Genomic DNA, 17,777 nt, shown 5'->3' with positions numbered 1-17,777 from the left:
TCTATTTATTCACCTAGATTTATTGATCAGTTTATAGTATAGTATTGTAACAGCACTAGACAAGTTGCATCAGCCTGGAATGAGTCGCCCACAGCAGGCATTCCATCAGCAAATGAGCAGCTTCATAGCCAGCAGCAGAGGATCCTATAAAACAGCAAGCCTGCATTGTATAAAATAGAATTCCATCTAGGGCAGCAACAGCATGCAGTCCTCTGAAGGATAGAGAGCCACCTAAAAGGGCCATGTAAAGAGCAAGAGAGTCCATTCCAGAACTTGGTGCTGGTGCTATATTGGTGTCTGAAGCAGGATGAAAAGAAAACCTACTATCCGAGTGCCACGGAGACCTATAATGGACTTGCTTGGCTTTTCTGAAAGAAGTTACTGGAGAGTCTTAAGGCTGACATCTGGGAGCTGGAGTGCCATTTGCAGCTTCAGTACAGCGGGGGAAAGATTGTTTCTCCATTTGCTAAGGCTCATTGACCTTGGTGTGTGCATGTTGGCTCATGGAGCTGGGAATAAGTGTGGCAGATCAAGCTGCCACTTAACCCAGTGTAGCTGTGGGAAGCAGGGCTGGTGGTAAAACAGCACAGGAAAAGGACAAGGCAAAGTGCAGAGATGTTAACAGAACAGCGATGGAGGAAGAGTCTCAAAGTTGATATCCAGAACTAGGAACAGCATTTGCAGCATCAGCTCAATGAAGGAAAACAGAAAAGAGACTGGTACATCTGTAGCTCCACACCAGAAGGTTTTTCTGCTCAGCTGATAATCGAAAGATCACTGCAAAGAAATGCCGTGTTGGACACCCCTGTTCTATCAAATGACAATGCAGAGCTCAACATCCCTGCTATGCCACCTAACAGCAAAGTGCTCAAAACCCCTACTGATGTGCTTTTGTCATAAGACTGCAGCAAAAAAAAAGCCTCGCCGTTTCAAAGAGTTGTGTACCATTTCACAAAGTTGGAAGCGGTCGCTGGGTATAGTGGCTGTGAAGGGAGGGCTATGCAATGGCACTGACAACTTGCATCAGCATGGGTCACCCATAGTATGAGCTGGCATTTCATCCTACAAATGAACAGCGTCACAGAAAGCAGCAGGGGAGCCTATAAAAACTGCAAGCCTGCAATGTCACAAACAGAATTACATCTAGTGAGGCAATTGAAAGCAGTCCTTTTAAGGATAGTAAGCCACCTACAAGAGCCATGCAAAGATCAAGCAGTCCATTTTAGCAGTAGGCTCCGGTGCCACAGTTTAGTTCTTTATTTGTTTTGCACCTGCGCTGTGTTTATGTGGTACCATGGGCCTGAGGAACGATGTTCGTGCAACTGTACTCTGCAATAGTGTGTACGGATGACAATTATGTCATTTGACTTGATTAAGGAAGTTTACAAAATAGATGGATGGATATGTATACAAATGTATTTTTTAATTTGCTATATAGAAGCACAGTGTAACCGTTGTCCTGAGTGTGACAAGAGAAATGATGCAAGACTAAGAGATGAAACAGGGCGAAAAAAAAAATCGGCGTGCGGAGATGTACTGTATAACTAAATAACGTATTTTTAAGAGCATAAGACAAATCGTGCAAAAGAAGAGTGTTCGCCGTGTTTATACTCACTTGGCCATTTTCCTCGTCATTCGCCCTAAGTTGTTTGGCGGCTCCGGTAAAGTTTCACTCAGCAACACATTTTTTACTGATTGGTCGCTGTGCGCGTGCACTGTGTTTGACGCGAGCCCGATAGTAAGGGAAGCGCGCGCCCAGATTCTCTCCATCCGGGTCTCTATGCTTTTGAGACTTGTCGGTGCTGCGGGTCGGTAAAAGGAGGCGGGAAATGGCGACTGTAGAAGCAGCGGAGGAACTGAGAAGAGACTGTTTTTAAATAATGAAAAAAACATAAGATCACGAAAAAGACAGTGGAAAAGGGAACCTGTGATACAACCCTTACGTAATTAACCACCTGGGTTCGGTCCCTGAGCTGCTTGACCGGGAAGGAAGGTTCCTATTTAGCGAGCCAGGCCGAGCTCCACTGCGAAGCGATTCCTAGTACTGCACAGGTAAGCGCCTGTTTCCTCGCTGGCAGGGGTTCATGTGGCAGTCTTCTTTTAAAGACCATAAAGGCAAAGGCGTAGCAAGTTTACTCGCGTAGGTAACAGAGCTGCACCATGTCCTCGTCATAGTGCTATTGCTCTGACGTCCACCTGGGCATTTTTCAAAACACGTAGCTGCGCGCTTGGCTGCTGTTTCGTGCTCCGCTTACCTTCCCAGCTTCATGGGAAGTCAGGGTCACAGGGCCGCGTCTCCGGAGAAAGTTACCCATAGTGACTTCGGCAGTGGTGACGAGAACATTGGTTTTTATTTTGTTCAGGCCGTGGCCTTGCCCATCTCTCCATCCCGGGGCTGGAGTGCGAACTCCTGCCGATCTCCCCTTCCCGCCCAACCTGCCGTGCTCGGGCACGGGCCTTCCAATTACTCTTGGCGTGTGTGGCTGACAGCGTGTTTGCTACGTTTCTGTTATTGCAACTGGGTCCCGAGTGAAGCGTGTTGGTCCACTTGTAGACGCGCGTTAGTTTAGATCTCGGCGCTGCCTGCCAGCAAGGGTTGTGTGTTTGATTTGTTTAGGGGGCGTAGCTCAGTGACATGCTCGGCAATACTGTATGTAGCTCTGTAGATCTGACTTCCGAAAACTTGATGCTGTTCCAGTGTACGCATTTAGAGTAACTACTACGAAGGGTTTTTAGACTTGAATAATTCAACTGCAATGTGCATTCAAAAACTGATATTAGAATCATTTAGCTGTGGACGACACTGACTTCTTGATTCTTAACTGATGTGACCTAACTTGATCCCAAAAAAAGCTGGTAGATGCGCCTACACAACCTAGAAATAAAGTCAGACCTGTGCAGCATATGTGAATGCTGTAAATATTTTTGAAGACATGTAAGAGCAGTTTGTATTATTAATGCTTTAGTCATTTAGCTAGTATTTCCTCATACTGATCAGTTAAACCTCACATTTTGACTTTTATCACTTCTTTTTTTTTTTTTTTTATAACAAACAAGGCTGGTTTATATTTTTAAACCTGATTTGATATTCAAGCGTACATATGGGTGATGTCACAATATATACTAGTTCTTAGGATTTTTGGATTGCACCTTTATTTTAATCACTATTTTATAATACCAAAATATAGCCATCTCATTTGTCAGTTTGCCAAACAGCAGGTGTTTAATTTGTTGTCTAAATGAATCGGTTAAACAGTAATGCTTAAGAAGTAGTACATGTACTTTTATAATGACTTTCAGTAATAATGTTCTACCTTCACTACAGGGACCAGGGAGACAGCCATCAATTACACATAGTGCTGGGTGATGAAATCTGGATTCACCACTACAGTCTAGAGTCAAAAGCCCAGTCAATGAGGATGGAGAGGTTGACCCCACACTCTGTAAGTCTAAGGCTCAGCCCTCCGCTGGAACCACTTAGATGCTGCTTTATGTGTAGAGTCGAAAAAAAGGAGAGAGTTTTTATCTTGTGCTTGGAGCATTTAAATAGCATATCGTACATGTGGAACCTCAGTGTTTAAGAGAGCATCAAGAAGTATAAAGCATTTAAGTACTTACTTTTGTTTCAAGCCTTTATTCTGAATTTTGAAATTCTTTAGTCAACTAAGTACTTCTTGTGAACACAGTAATGAACATTGTTGAAAACTTCTGAAAAATTTTAACAGTAGTTCTGGAAGTCTACAGTTACTGTTTTCCTGAATTTTAATCCTTTTCTTAAGTAAATAGTCATGGTGCTTCTGATAGCTTGATGTTTAAACGTTTTGCTTGCCACTAGTTTATCATTTTGCTATTTCAGAAATGTCTCCTGGGGGGGTGTCATGGTGTATAGTCGACAGCCTTTATCATTAATGAGACTATCCAGGCACATGATAAAGTGAGAAACCATATTAAATGTATATGTGATTTATGTGGAAGTACAGCGTTTGCTATTAGCAACAGATGTTTTTATCAGTATTTTATCAATTGTTCTTAGTCTATATGTTGTATGCAAATACAATAATAATGCACAGTTTAATAAAAAAACAGAATTGGTTGATGAAATGCAGCCTTCATGTTAGGTCCTTGTGTATGTGTTGCCATAGTTCCTTTTTATATTTTTATATATATATATATATATATATATATATATATATATAATTAGCTAGACACTTTTGCATGGTTTGAAAGTTCCCCACAATGTCTGTTTAGGTGTAAAATGTGCGTATTTCACTGGCAGAGCTGCAAATTCAGTTAATAGTTTACAGTCTATGTGGATTACCTGTGGCATGTACGAGGTAATATTAAACTTGTCCCTTTTACAAATACATTTTATATTTCTTGACAAATGAGTAATTATTTTCCTGATCTTTAGTGGTATTATAAATGCCTCCTGAAATTTCCAGCTTTACTGTGAAAAACATTTTCAAACCATAATCGAGTTCAAGGATCTTGGTAGCCATCCTGGCAGCATCAAGTTCAAGGCAAGCACTCACATGGTGGCAGTTAAACACTTGCGTGTGGCAGGAAGACTTGAGTACCCAGAAAAACATTAAGTTATATGGAGAGAACATGTAAAATCCACTCGGACGTCTAGAGTGGATTTGGCTTATCTGATTAGTAGTGATGCTCCGATCGATCAGCCGCTGATCTGAGTCAGCCAGTTTTTCACTACAAAAGCCTCAATCTGTAAATTGGCTGATCAAAAAAACAAAACAAATTTTCAGCATCTTTTCTATGCTTTATGGTCATTTAGCTGTGGTGCTGCTTTATGCAATGGTGTTGTGGTATTTGAACCTGTAAACAGAGAGCAGCAACAATATGATGTCTTGTAATTACGAGAAACATTTTCTTTTCTTTTATGCTGTATGTGCTATGGAAAAATATTTTCTGTACATATTTTATTAGTGTGTATTTTAAGGGATTTTTATTTATTTTAGTTTATTTATGGACACTGAACAACATGCCTACAGAATTTCACTGTATTAGTAAATAATGAACAGGGAACACCAGTTGTCTATATTTTAATTGTAGCAATACCAAAGATAACACTTTGATATAAAACATAAGGCATTTATGTGCCTGGTTATGCAGGGCCTTTAAGTGTAAAGTGTTTTTTTTAAAGGATAAAGGGGAAAATTAGAATTGCTCAGTTCAGTAACATGAAAGCAGTGACAGGTATTGGTCCCAAAAAACCTGATTGGAGCATCTCGGCTGACTAAGGTGAATATCTTGGTTCCACATGTGTTTTCCTCTTGAAGTGTGGTGCTTGTTGGAAGATGACAAAGCCCTTTAAGTGTTTAAGACCAATCTTTTCTTTAAATGGCACAAGTACAATTCATTACATTTTAATAACATTTTTGATTGCCTATATTACGGAGGTGTTAAATTTATCAGTAAGTTTGAAGTTCAGTTCGGAATCTAAATTCAGAAAAACCTGTTTGCAAGTAGTGGCTTTTGAAATGCAATGCATTTACTGCCTGGCAAGTAATGTCCTTTGAAATGTCACACCTATATTTGATGGAGCATTTTGAAGGGAGAATCTGTCTACCATACCGATTTGTCTGATTGGATGCAGTCTGCATGCTGTGTACTTGTAAATCTGTTGCTTTTCTGCTCACGGTCAGGCATGTAGTTTATTTTGAAAAATGCTGGCTATGCACTTGCTGGTTACAATGTCCATTTTCTAAGCAAGATATTGGTAGGAGTTTAATATTAGTCATGTACAGTATTGCCCCCGGAATCTGAATGCCTCAGAACTTGAACAGCTTGGAATCCGAACGAAAAATTTGATCAAATTTTGCCACAGAATCCGAACACTGCTTTGGAATCTGAACGACCAGCACGTTTTTCGTGTGTTTGTGCGTATGTTTCCCCTGCGCTCGGGCCAGCCATACACTTTCTCGTTCAGTTCATTGTTGGAAGCTGTAGTGAAAGCATCTAGTATTTTTTTTGCTGCAATTTTTATGCTTTTGTGCCTGTTTTGTTATTTTTTTATATAATAACAACTTAGTGTATTCGCCATGGGTCCTAAAAGGTGTAGTAAGGAAAATAAGAGTAAGCAGAAAGCTGTTGGAGGTGCAATTTTAAATTTTATTAATTTACATTTTTATTCAAATATTATTATTATTTAATATTTTACCTTAAAATCCAGTGTATTTACTGTTAAAATCATTTTGAAAATTCGAGTTTGTGATACCCAGGAAAGGATTTAATCCAGCTTCTATTATTTTAAAGGGGAAAAATTGTCTTGGAACTCAAATGGGGTTCTGGAACGGGTTAAGTTTGCATTCCAAGATATCACTGTATAAATTTTCTGAGTAGAACTGAGATTCAATTTATCGACTTAATAATGGAATGTCAGATTGTTGATTTCTGAAACATATTATTGAATTAATATTAAGGCTGTACTGTTGCTGTTTCTTTCCTGTGGTTTGCTAGGCCTTTATTTAGTTAGTATTTGTTAATTTTGCCTAATGTACATCTCTACTACAGTATTATGTGCAGGACATGCAACAGTGAAAAATCCTTCTTTGTTCCTTTTTTTTGTACAAAATTGGGACAAGGGCCACTTCTGCAGTTCTGCTGCAGCTTTATAGCACTCTGTATAAAGGAAGCATTTACCATTGGTAATACAGGTATGTATTTACTAGTGTCCATCTATGCAATATTCAGTATCAGCCGGTACTTCAACAGACATTAAATTTGCTCTACTGCATCTTGTGGAGTCAAAATTATTACCGTATTAATGAGTCTTAGGCAAGAACCATTCCTTGCATAGCTTGGGCATTCTTATGTACCCACTTTAAATTGTCTGATGTGTGTTTCTTAGATACTAGTCAAGACAATTGTAGAGGCAAGTCCAAGACCAAGTAGTATAGTTGCATTAATATTGGGGAGAAAGTACAAAATAGAATTGTTAAGTGATCAAAGCTCACTTTAACATCATCAGTAAAGCTTTTGGTAGTGTGTTATTGTTTTAGCACTTGTTGAAGATAATTTAAAGTATCCCTTTAAAATTCACCCAAGTTCATATGTGGAAGAATGAAATGGCCTTTTCATGTCTTGAAATTCTGTGAGGATGGGTAATTTTAATTTGAAATCAGAAAAGACTGTACCATTGACAGAGTGAAGCCTTATGGTAACGAGGACAGCGTAAGTTGAGTTTTGTTATTCACTTGGTCTGGAAGTGCTGAGTAACTTACGGAATTGCTTCTTTTTTACGCTAACTTGTCAGTAAAACATTCATGTTAGTAATTAAAACATTGTGTTGTTGTGTGTGAGAAAAACCATTATTCTGACAGGTTAGCTTGACATCTTTTGTTTTTAAGATTTATACATTTCATATTTCTAAGGAGCATCGTGTCCATAGAGTCCTTGATTAACAACTTTAATTAATTTGAAAGTGGAATGGAAGGTTTACATACCATAGTCAACTTGAACAAATGTTTCTATTTTCATCTGCTTGTTTACTTTGCACAGATATACCAGGACCACAGAGTTGCATTCAGGTTGCAAAAATACTATGAATTCAAACAGCAAAAATCCAGAGTGAAATACCAGAGGAAAACAGATATTCTATTGCATTTTTATTGTTTTCACAAGTGCTGTATACCCTTTGTTCATGGGAAAGGAAGCTCTGAGGTGGACTGCATATGGCCTTGTCTGATGGTAATTAAGGTTGACTTTTTTCTTAGCTTAGATGCAGAGTAGCTTGCTTATATCAGTCCATATAATTTCCAGGCACTTTTCAAATACCCATCTTTGTAATGCAAAAAAGATTATGTTGGCAAAATGATCAAGCTAGTCATAAACTTTTATACATCACCACCTGGGGCCTCATGCATAATGCCGTGTGTAGAATTCGCACTATAACATGGCGTAAGCACAAAAGCGGAAATATGCTTATGCACAAAAAAATCCAGATGCATAAATCTGTGCAAACGCCAGCTTCCACGTTGTTCCACTACATAAATCCCGGTCAGCATGAAAAGTAATGCACGTGCACGCGCCTGCTGTCCTGCCCCAACTCCTCCCAGAATTACGCCTCTTTGAATATGCAAAGCAATATAAATAGCCCTTAAGCTCAGCATTCTGTGAAAAGACAATGGCAAAAGTACGAGGGAAAATATAAGAATTTCAGCGAATACCAAGTGGAGGCAAGGAAAAACGTACTATTTGTTATTTTAAACAGTGGTATAAACAACAAAAGGAAGTTGATCGAGTGACATAGTGTGTCGGAGAAATTCGAAAGCTCAAGTTGACAAAGTTGCACAGTACCTGAAATAAAAAAAGTTGTCAGATATCAAAGTCTCCGTGAAAAGGCAAGTCGTAGCCCACCGTCTGAGTGTCATTTGAAAGCTTATTAGGGAACAGGGGGGGAAAAAGAGGCACAGTGTGAAAAAAGCACAAAATGTCAATTTTAATCTCGAAACTTCCACTTTAATCACGTAGTTTATTTTGTCATTAAAGTAGAACTCAAAAACTTCATCTTAAAATCATTTACTAGTTTCTCAAATCCCATTGTAACTAAAGTAGCACGTTAAATGCTTTGTTTTGTATTTGATCTTCTATGTGGGTTAATCACTACGTGCTTCCGGGCTTTCTCTTCCTCTGACAGGATACAGAATCCATTATATTCGTAATATTATACTTCTTAGTATTTTAATTATTCAGAGAGCTGTACGTGATATTTTCATGATGATAGGAGTTAAAGCATGTTATTAAACATGTGAACACGGTGGAGCAGTGATTGTTCATGTCTCACGCGAGATGCTTGCTGCGCCATGCGTGACCTTCGATAAAATACTTTATTACAGAAGTATTGTCTCTTTCAAACGTACTAACCCCCAATTCATGTCCTTCCTTTTCTTTCTCCAAATACCCAATCACCCCACAATCAGCTCTGTAATAGACGTTAAGCCATCTGTAAGCTTAGAACGCCGATTCTTCAAAACTTTTAAGGAACATTGAAATGTCTTCGTAATGTTTAATTATTCTATCCATCTATCCTTCCAGTGTCGCGCCAGCCTCAGCAAGAATACAACGCGAGGCAGGAACAATCCGTGAATGAAGTTCCAGCTCCTTGCTAGCGCTGCGGCACCGTGTAGTTAAAGTTTTATCTGTATAATATAATAAACCTATTTTGCTGCATTTCATCTTAAAAATGATATCGTCATCATATGTAAATACATGCTTTATAAAGTGGCTCAGGTTGTGCAATATTATAGCTGTGTCGCAAGTTTACAGTGAGGTGATTGTACTTATAGGTACAAACAGTTCTACAAGGAACACTTGATGGCTGATTGAGTGCGTTTAGAGTTCTTGGGATGAAACAGTTTGTGAACGGCGAGGTCAGTACAGGAAAGACTCTGAAGCGTTTGTCGGTTGAGAGCAGTTTAAATAGACAGCATGGCTGAGGCAGCATGTACTTGATGCTGTATACTGATAATTCTCTTTCCCATCAGCTGCTGTACAGCTGTGATTCACACTCAGATACAGTGATATAAATACTCAGAGTGGTGCAGTGAGAGTAATATGAAAAAAGATGATCTGATGTGGCAACACCTAATGGGAGCAGCTGAAAGAAGTAGAAGAAAGTGCAGTGAGAGTAACAATGCTAAAGCAGTTATGGTACAGTGGAACCTCTAGATACAAGTTTAATTCGTTCCAGCACTGAGCTTGTATAGCGAATTTCTCGTATCTAGAACAAACTTCCCCATTGAAAATAATGGAAATCCAGTTAATCCGTTCCGCACCCCAAATATATTAACATAAAAATCAATTTTCCTAACAAATAACACTAATACATTATATATACTGTAGTCTACCTTTAATAAATAACACTGGTAAATAATATAACTGATTATTAAAAGAATCAAAACAGGTGTCCAAAGTGCAGTAGAGCATTCAATAAATCTTTAAATAAATAATCCTTAAAACAGTTGTGAAGTGGAGGTTTAAAATACACAAGAATAACAATCCTTTAACACGAGGTTAAAACGTCAAAAGGATGCAGTCTTTAAAAAACAGATGACAATCCCCGGTGCTTCTTCTCTGTTAGCGTCTCACCTGCGGGCTCTGCAACAGGCGAGACACTCTTAATGCAGCTGACCTTCTCTACACCGTCCTGCTTCAGCTGTTTGGCTCGCCTGTTCAGCTCACTGTTCAGCTACACGCGAGCCTGCACTCGCTTGCTCTCCCGCACCGACTTCCTACGCCTGCCTGCCTGCCGCAACCTCCGTTCTCTCTCCTCTCTTTTCTTTTACTTCTTCTCCACCTTAACTGGCTCGCGCTTCTCTATATATGCGGGGAGGACATGGCAGCTGCAGCCCATCAGCCACAGGAACAATCATGGATGTGGGCAGTTTCCCACCTGTGCACTTAAGTGAGAAATGCAGACACCGCAGATCGCGGCTCGCAACTGCTACCATGCCCCCTCGCTAAGCCGCGAGCTATACCCACAGCCTGGCTCGTGGCTCGTTATGCGAGCCAATGCTCGCATTTAGATCTGAATTTTTCGCTCATACTTTCCTCGTATTTTGAATTTCTCGTATACAGAGGTGATCGTATCTCGAGGTTCCACTGTATTTGGAATAGTTTGACCATTCTGTGGACCATTATATTGTTATAGGTTAATTACAATCAGATGCATTAAACTAATAAACAATATGCGATTAATTTCAGTGTATTTATAAAGCCGCGTCAGGGATGTGGATCAACAAAAGAAAGGATAACCACACAGGAACAGTAGCACTAATTTGACGCTGGGTGCCACCAGTCTGCAAAACCGAGCAGAGAACTTGCGTACGACAGGGTATGAGCTACCGTGGAAATGTTTGTGGCTTTATGCCAAGTTTAGGTTTTATACACCGTGATTTGAACATGGAAACGTTCTTACGCAATATTTTTGTGCGTACACTCCATTTATACATGAGGCTCTTGGTCGCTGAGGTGAATCTTACTTGAATCTTTTGTGTGCTTATAAAAGAACACTTAAGTCTTTATTCACAAGTAGGTACATTTAATGTATTCCTGCAGGCTATACTAGGTTTTGATGTGAAAAAATTTCATCTCAAGGTTCTTGGGATACTTCAGTTTTGTTCATGTATGTTCTTAATCCAGTTAATTTGCTGATAAACTCTGGGAGAGTCTGCGTGTGAAAAACAAGCTTTTGTTATGCTCTTTTCAGAGCTTGTTTCTCTTCATTTTTTACATAACACATTTATCTATGAGAAGTGAGTATGAGTTGTGCCATGTTTTTTAGGCAGCAGTCACTTGAGGTAAACAAACTATAGTTCCTCTACTCAATCCACCTAAGCAGCTATCTTTTCAATGATTTCAAAGTATTGATGTTGTGCTTTGTTAGCTAATGTAGTAGGCTATTGCTATAAAACTATTTTTTTTCCTTTGATTTCCACCATAATTTTGAAAAGTCAGTTGACAAAATAGTGGATTCCAAGTACACATCCATCCATCCATCCATCCTCTTCCGCTTATCCGAGGTTGGGTCGCGGGGGCAGCAGCTTGAGCAGAGATGCCTAGACTTCCCTCTCCCTGGCCATTTCTTCTAGCTCTTCCGGGAGAATCCCAAGGCGTTCCCAGGCCCTCCAGCGTATCCTGGGTCTTCCCCGGGGCCTCCTCCTGGTTAGACGTGCCCAGAACACCTCACCAGGGAGGCGTCCAGGAGGCATCCTGATCAGATGCCCGAGCCACCTCATCTGACTCATCTCGATGCGGAAGAGTAGCGGCCCTACTCTGAGCCCCTCCTGGATGACTGAGCTTCTCACCCTATCTCTAAGGGAAAGCCTTTAGTACACACTAAAATTGTTACACTCCAATACACTCCAAGTACACACTAACTTGTATTAAGACCTTCTCTAAAAGAAAAAAAACATTGCAAGCCTGCAAGAGCTGCACATAGCATGCTGAGTAAACGTAGCGGATAAGGTTAGAAATGCATCTGTTCAGTGCTTTTTCCATAAATATATACAATAATCAGTTTGGGCATCTTGTTTTTACTTCTGTGTTATTCTTTGGCCTCTATCTATTAATTTATTTTTGTTGTCCTTGGTAATGGTACTGATTCAATGTTCTTTTAAAGAAGATCTTTATTTAGACAATGTGGAAGAACTCTTAATCTTGTAAAATATACAGGCGCTGGTCATAAAATTAGAATATCATGACAAAGTTGATGTATTTCAGTAATTCCATTCAAAAAGTGAAACTTGTATATTCATTCATTACACACAGACTGATGTATTTCAAATGTTTACTTCTTTTAATGTTGATGATTATAACTGACAGCTAATGAAAGTCCCAAATTCAGTATCTCGGAAAATTAGAATATCAATTAAAACCAATGCAAAAAAAGGATTTTTAGAAATGTTTGCCAACTGAAAGGTATGAACATGAAAAGTACGAGCATGTACAGCACTAAATATTTAGTTGGGGCTCCTTTGGCCTGGTTTACTGCAGCAATGCGGCGTGGCATGGAGTCAATCAGTCTGTGGCACTGCTCAGGTTTTCTGAGAGCCCATGTTGCTCTGATAGTAGCCTTCAGTTCTTCTGAATTGTTGGGTCAGGCGTATAGCATCTTCCTCTTCACAATACCCCATAGATTTTCTATGGGGTTAATGTCAGGCGAGTTTGCTGGCCAATCAAGAACAGGGATACCATGGTCCTTAAACCAGGTACTGGTAGCTTTGGCACTGTGTGCAGGTGCCAGGTCGTGTTGGAAAATGAAATCTGCATCTCCATAATGTTCGTCAGCAACAAGAAGCATGAAGTGTTCTAAAACTTCCTGGTAGACGGCTGCGTTGACCTTGGACCTCAGAAAACACAATGGACCAACACCAGCAGATGACATGGCACACCAAACCATCACTGACTGTGGAAACTTTACACTGGACCTCAAGCAACGTGGATTCTGTGCCTCTCCTCTCTTCCTCCATACTCTGGGACCTTGATTTCCAAAGGAAATGCAAAATTTACTTTCATCAGAGAACATAACTTTGGACCACTCGGCAGCAGTCCAAAGGCGAGACGCTTCTGACGCTGTCTCTTGTTCAAGAGTGGCTTGACACAAGGAATGCGACAGCTGAAACCCATGTCTTGCATACGTCTGTGCGTGGTGGTTCTTGAAGCACTGACTCCAGCTGCAGTCCACTCTTTGTGAATCTCCCCCACATTTTTGTTTCACAATCCTCTCCAGTGTGCGGTTATCCCTATTGCTTGTACACTTTTTTCTACCACGTCTTGTCCTTCCCTTCGCCTCTCTATTAATGTGCTTGGACACAGAGCTCTGTGAACAGCCAGCCTCTTTAGCAATGACCTTTTGTGTCTTGCCCTCCTTGTGGAAGGTGTCAATGGTCGTCTTTTGGACAACTGTCAAGTCAGCAGTCTTCCCCATGATTGTGTAGCCTACAGAACTAGACTGAGAGACCATTTAAAAGCTTTTGCAGGTGTTTTGAGTTAATTAGCTGATTAGAGTGTGGCACCAGGTGTCTTCAATATTGAACCTTTTCACAATATTCTAATTTTCCGAGATACTGAATTTGGGACTTTCATTAGTTGTCAGTTATAATCATCAAAATTAAAAGAAATAAACATTTGATTAAACATCAGGCTGTGTGTAATGAATGAATCTAATATACAAGTTTCACTTTTTGAATGGAATTACTGAAATAAATCAACTTTGTCATGATATTCTAATTTTATGACCAGCACCTGTAAATAAAACATTATTATTATTATTATTAAAAGTCTTATTTATTTGACCTAGAAAAATTTTTTGATAACCATGGAGAAATATATAAATTCAAAAATTTAATGATTTGTAACGATGGAAATTTTATCAAACTGTTTGTAAAATTTCTTTTTATGTTTGAATGGAAAAATATTTGTTGTTCCCACATACTTAAATTTTGCAGTAAGCATGAAGCAAAGTGCAAAATTTTTATTTAATCAGCAATTTTAAGCTTTTAAATTTGAATGAAAAGAAAACTGGTGTCATGGATATTACGGATGTAAGACTGCCCAGTGATCTTTTCAGTTTATTGCTTTGTCTATAACAGAAGTATATATATTTTTTTATTATAGCAGTGTGTCCTAGTGGCTCAGACACAGGACTTTAAACCCCAAGGTTGTCCTTTCAGTCCTTACTTTTACATTTCTTTGTAACCTGGATAAAGTCACTTAATAAGTCTATGCTCCAATAGAATAAAAAAAAAAAACTAACTTATTTCAGGAATTGAAAAGTTCCATGGGATGGTATTTATTTATTTTTTTGTGTAGTGTTTTTGCCATATTTTCTGAAAAGACATGCAAGTAAGAATTTCACTGTACTGTCTATACATAACAATAAACTTAACCGTAGAAAACCTGCTTTACAAAAATAAAGGATTACTGGTTGTTCTATTAATCTTAGGCACTTTGCAGTGTAAAGAAATTGTAAAGTTTGGAGGCTTATATTATGTACAGTGGATTTTGCCAAATATCCCACAGACTTGCAATTTTGATTAAGTGGTAGATGTAAAGTGGCCCAGCATGCATGAGTGTGATGAACTGAGTTGGTTCCTGCCTTGCACGTAGTACTGCTAGGTTAGGCAGTGGTTCCTTGCGTCTCTGAACTGGATAAGCAAGTTAGAAATAGGAATTTGTACTTGGCAGCATATGCAGTGTTGAAAGCAAAGTAATATCATTGCTAGTTTTACAGTTTAGAAGAATGTCAGTTCCTAGCTATGATTAACCTTAGTTAATTTTAATGTTTTGTGCTGCTAGAATATTTGAAATTGAAGGTAAATTAACTGAATAAAAATTGCATAATGCTACATAATGACAACAAAGTTTACAATTTTACCTTTCACTTATATATAGAGGAATTTGTTTAACATTTATCAGCACAAAGGCAAACAGAAAATTTTAGAATTTAATAGTCTCTTCCCGACCAGTATAGAGAACACAAGACAGATATTCACTGCATTTCTTAAGCTGCAAGTCAAATGTAAGAATTGTTTATGTATAAAAGAAAATAAAAAAATCATTGGAATTTTTTTTTTTTGCTTCCATGGGTGAGAATCAGCAAAGATCTTCTGATTCAATCTGTATATGTATAATATAATGCAAAGTTGACTGACTGACTGCCTCACTCACTTACTCATCAACAAAACAAATTTTTTTATTTAGTTAAAATCAAGACATTTGGTTGGATGGTACATCTAGGGCAGTAGGTATCTGCAAAGAAATTACATCCAGATAAAAAAATTAAATACCCCAAATTTTCAAAAATGCCATGGTTGATTTGACTAATGTTTGGTGACGTTCTAGAAAAACGAAAATTAGCTGATACGTTTATTTGTTGATAATCTATTAATATTCTGTGTGCTGTACTGAGAGTGTGCTTTTATACAAATGAAGGATGCAGTAACAGTGATTAATGGGTTACGCGAATAGCACCATTAACCATTAGGGTGGATGGATGACTGAAAATGGGGAGGTGGGGTGATTGAAGGAAGAAATGTCAATCTTAGATATTTGGTGCTTGAATTTCTAATGGAGAAAACAAAAATGGGGGGGGGGGGGGACTACATAGAACTGACAAACATGCGAATAGAAATATATTTGAATGGTGTAAACAAATGAAAACTGTAAACCTCTAATAATGTTATTTCACATTATCACTGATTATCTGTTTCAGTTTAAAAGAATGCACTTTCCTCTAAGATTGTGTTTTGCAATGACCATCAACAAAAAACAAAGTCCTTAGGGAAAAGAGGAATTGATCTAATGCAGTAATGTTTTACTTATGGAGAATTGTGTATAGCATAATATAGCTCCAGTGACCTGATAATAATAATGCTACTACTTATTAAGTGAGACATGCTTTTATCCAAGGCAACTTTTAGAACATTTGAGATACAATTGGTTAAATTTGTTTTCCCAGTTGCAGCACAGGCAGGTGAATTGACTTGCCAATGGTCACAGAGTTTCAGTAGCTAAATTTGAACTCACAACCTCGGGGTTTTGAAGCCCTAGTCCAAAGTCTTAACCTGTACAACACACTCTCTGCCAATTTTAGCCCTTGATCCTCCTCCAAACCCTAAAAAAAAAAATTATATACAGAAAACTACTTAGTTACATAGTACTTCTGGATACACCTGATTAACCAATGATATAACTAACACCCATTGTCTCAGAAAATTTCCTGGGTTATGCTGGGTAACACGGCTAGTATTACATAAATATTTGTTTGAAGGTTTAGATTATGATTTGTAAAGTATTTTGACTCTCCAAGTATTTTAATTGAATCATTTGATTTTTTTTGGAGATGTTTTCATTTATATTTTAATAAAAACAAGTCAATCTTGCTTAAAACATGTTTATTAAAAATGCTATGTTTCTATAATTTTGACATCTTACTTTGTAACTGATATAAGAATGATGGATACAAACATTCAAGTTGCAGATTACAAAATCGTTCATTGAATTTTACTTAACAAAGGAACTTACTAGCATTCATAATACACAGTTCTACATATTAAACAGCAATAGACTCGTGAAACAAAGAAACTGTAACCTGCCAGTCACTAGAAATGTTCAGGATGTTCAAAACTATGGCAACTTTAAGCCAAGTAAATGCTGTTATACGCTAACACAGCATTTTAAAATACTGAGGTTCATGCTGTGATGAGAGGGTGTATCCATGGGCAGTTATTATATCCCCAGCAGTGGAGAACACAAGCATCGTTACACCACTTATGTGGTGTGACAAGTGTTAATCCAATAGACCAGGGGTCCTCAATCACAGTCCTGGAGGGCCGCAGTGGCTGCAGGTTTTTGTTCTAACCCAATTACTTAATGTGAAGCCCTTATATATAGTAATCCCTCTTCCATCGCGGGGGTTGCTTTCCAGAGCCACCCGCGAAATAAGAAAATCTGCGAAGTAGAAACCATGTTTATATGGTTATTTTTATATTGTCATGCTTGGGTCACAGATTTGCGCAGAAACACAGGAGGTTGTAGAGAGACAGGAACGTTATTCAAACACTGCAAACAAACATTTGTCTCTTTTTCAAAAGTTTAAACTGTGCTCCATGACAAGACAGAGATGACAGTTCCGTCTCACAATTAAAAGAATGCAAACATATCTTCCTCTTCAAAGGAGCAAACCAATCAATAGGGCTGTTTGGCTTTTAAGTATGCGAAGCAGCTGCAGCTGCACACAGAAGATAGCAACGTGAAGATAATCTTTCAGCATTTTTAGACGAGCGTCCGTATCGTCTAGGTGTGCGAACAGCCCCCCTGCTCACACCCCCCTACGTCAGCGCAAAAGAGAGAGAGAGAGAAAGTAAGCCGGGTAGCTTCTCAGCCATCTGCCAATAGCGTCCCTTGTATGAAGTCAACTGGGCAAACCAACTGAGGAAGCATGTACCAGAAATTAAAAGACCCATTGTCCGCAGAAACCCGCGAAGCAGCGAAAAATCCGCGATATATATTTAAATATGCTTACATATAAAATCCGCGATGGAGTGAAAGCGCGATATAGCGAGGGATTACTGTATATATATATATATATATATATATATATATATACACAGTGGAACCTCTAGATACGAGTTTAATTCGTTCCAGCACTGAGCTTGTATAGCGAATTTCTCGTATCTAGAACAAACTTCCCCATTGAAAATAATGGAAATCCAGTTAATCCGTTCCGCACCCCAAATATATTAACATAAAAATCA

The 17,777-nt window shown here is 38.6% G+C and overlaps 1 protein-coding gene across 2 annotated transcripts in view; it reads left to right on the top strand.

Annotated features, from left to right (window-relative positions):
• The first annotated feature begins 1,745 nt into the window (after positions 1–1,745).
• LOC114668241 (CTD small phosphatase-like protein 2) overlaps positions 1,746–17,777 on the top strand; it is a 117,004-nt gene continuing 100,972 nt past the window's right edge. Inside the window, exons 1-2 of one of the 2 annotated variants that reach the window (XM_028823911.2) lie at positions 1,747–2,052; positions 3,326–3,443. The gene's annotated coding sequence lies outside the window, so the exon portion shown is untranslated. Of the gene's footprint in view, positions 2,053–3,325; positions 3,444–17,777 lie in introns of both variants that reach the window. The other variant, XM_028823912.2, reaches the window with a different exon arrangement.

This window comes from Erpetoichthys calabaricus, chromosome 17 (assembly GCF_900747795.2).
Source record: "Erpetoichthys calabaricus chromosome 17, fErpCal1.3, whole genome shotgun sequence".
Taxonomy (NCBI): domain Eukaryota; kingdom Metazoa; phylum Chordata; class Cladistia; order Polypteriformes; family Polypteridae; genus Erpetoichthys; species Erpetoichthys calabaricus.
This window is presented reverse-complemented; position numbering and strand designations above follow the sequence as displayed.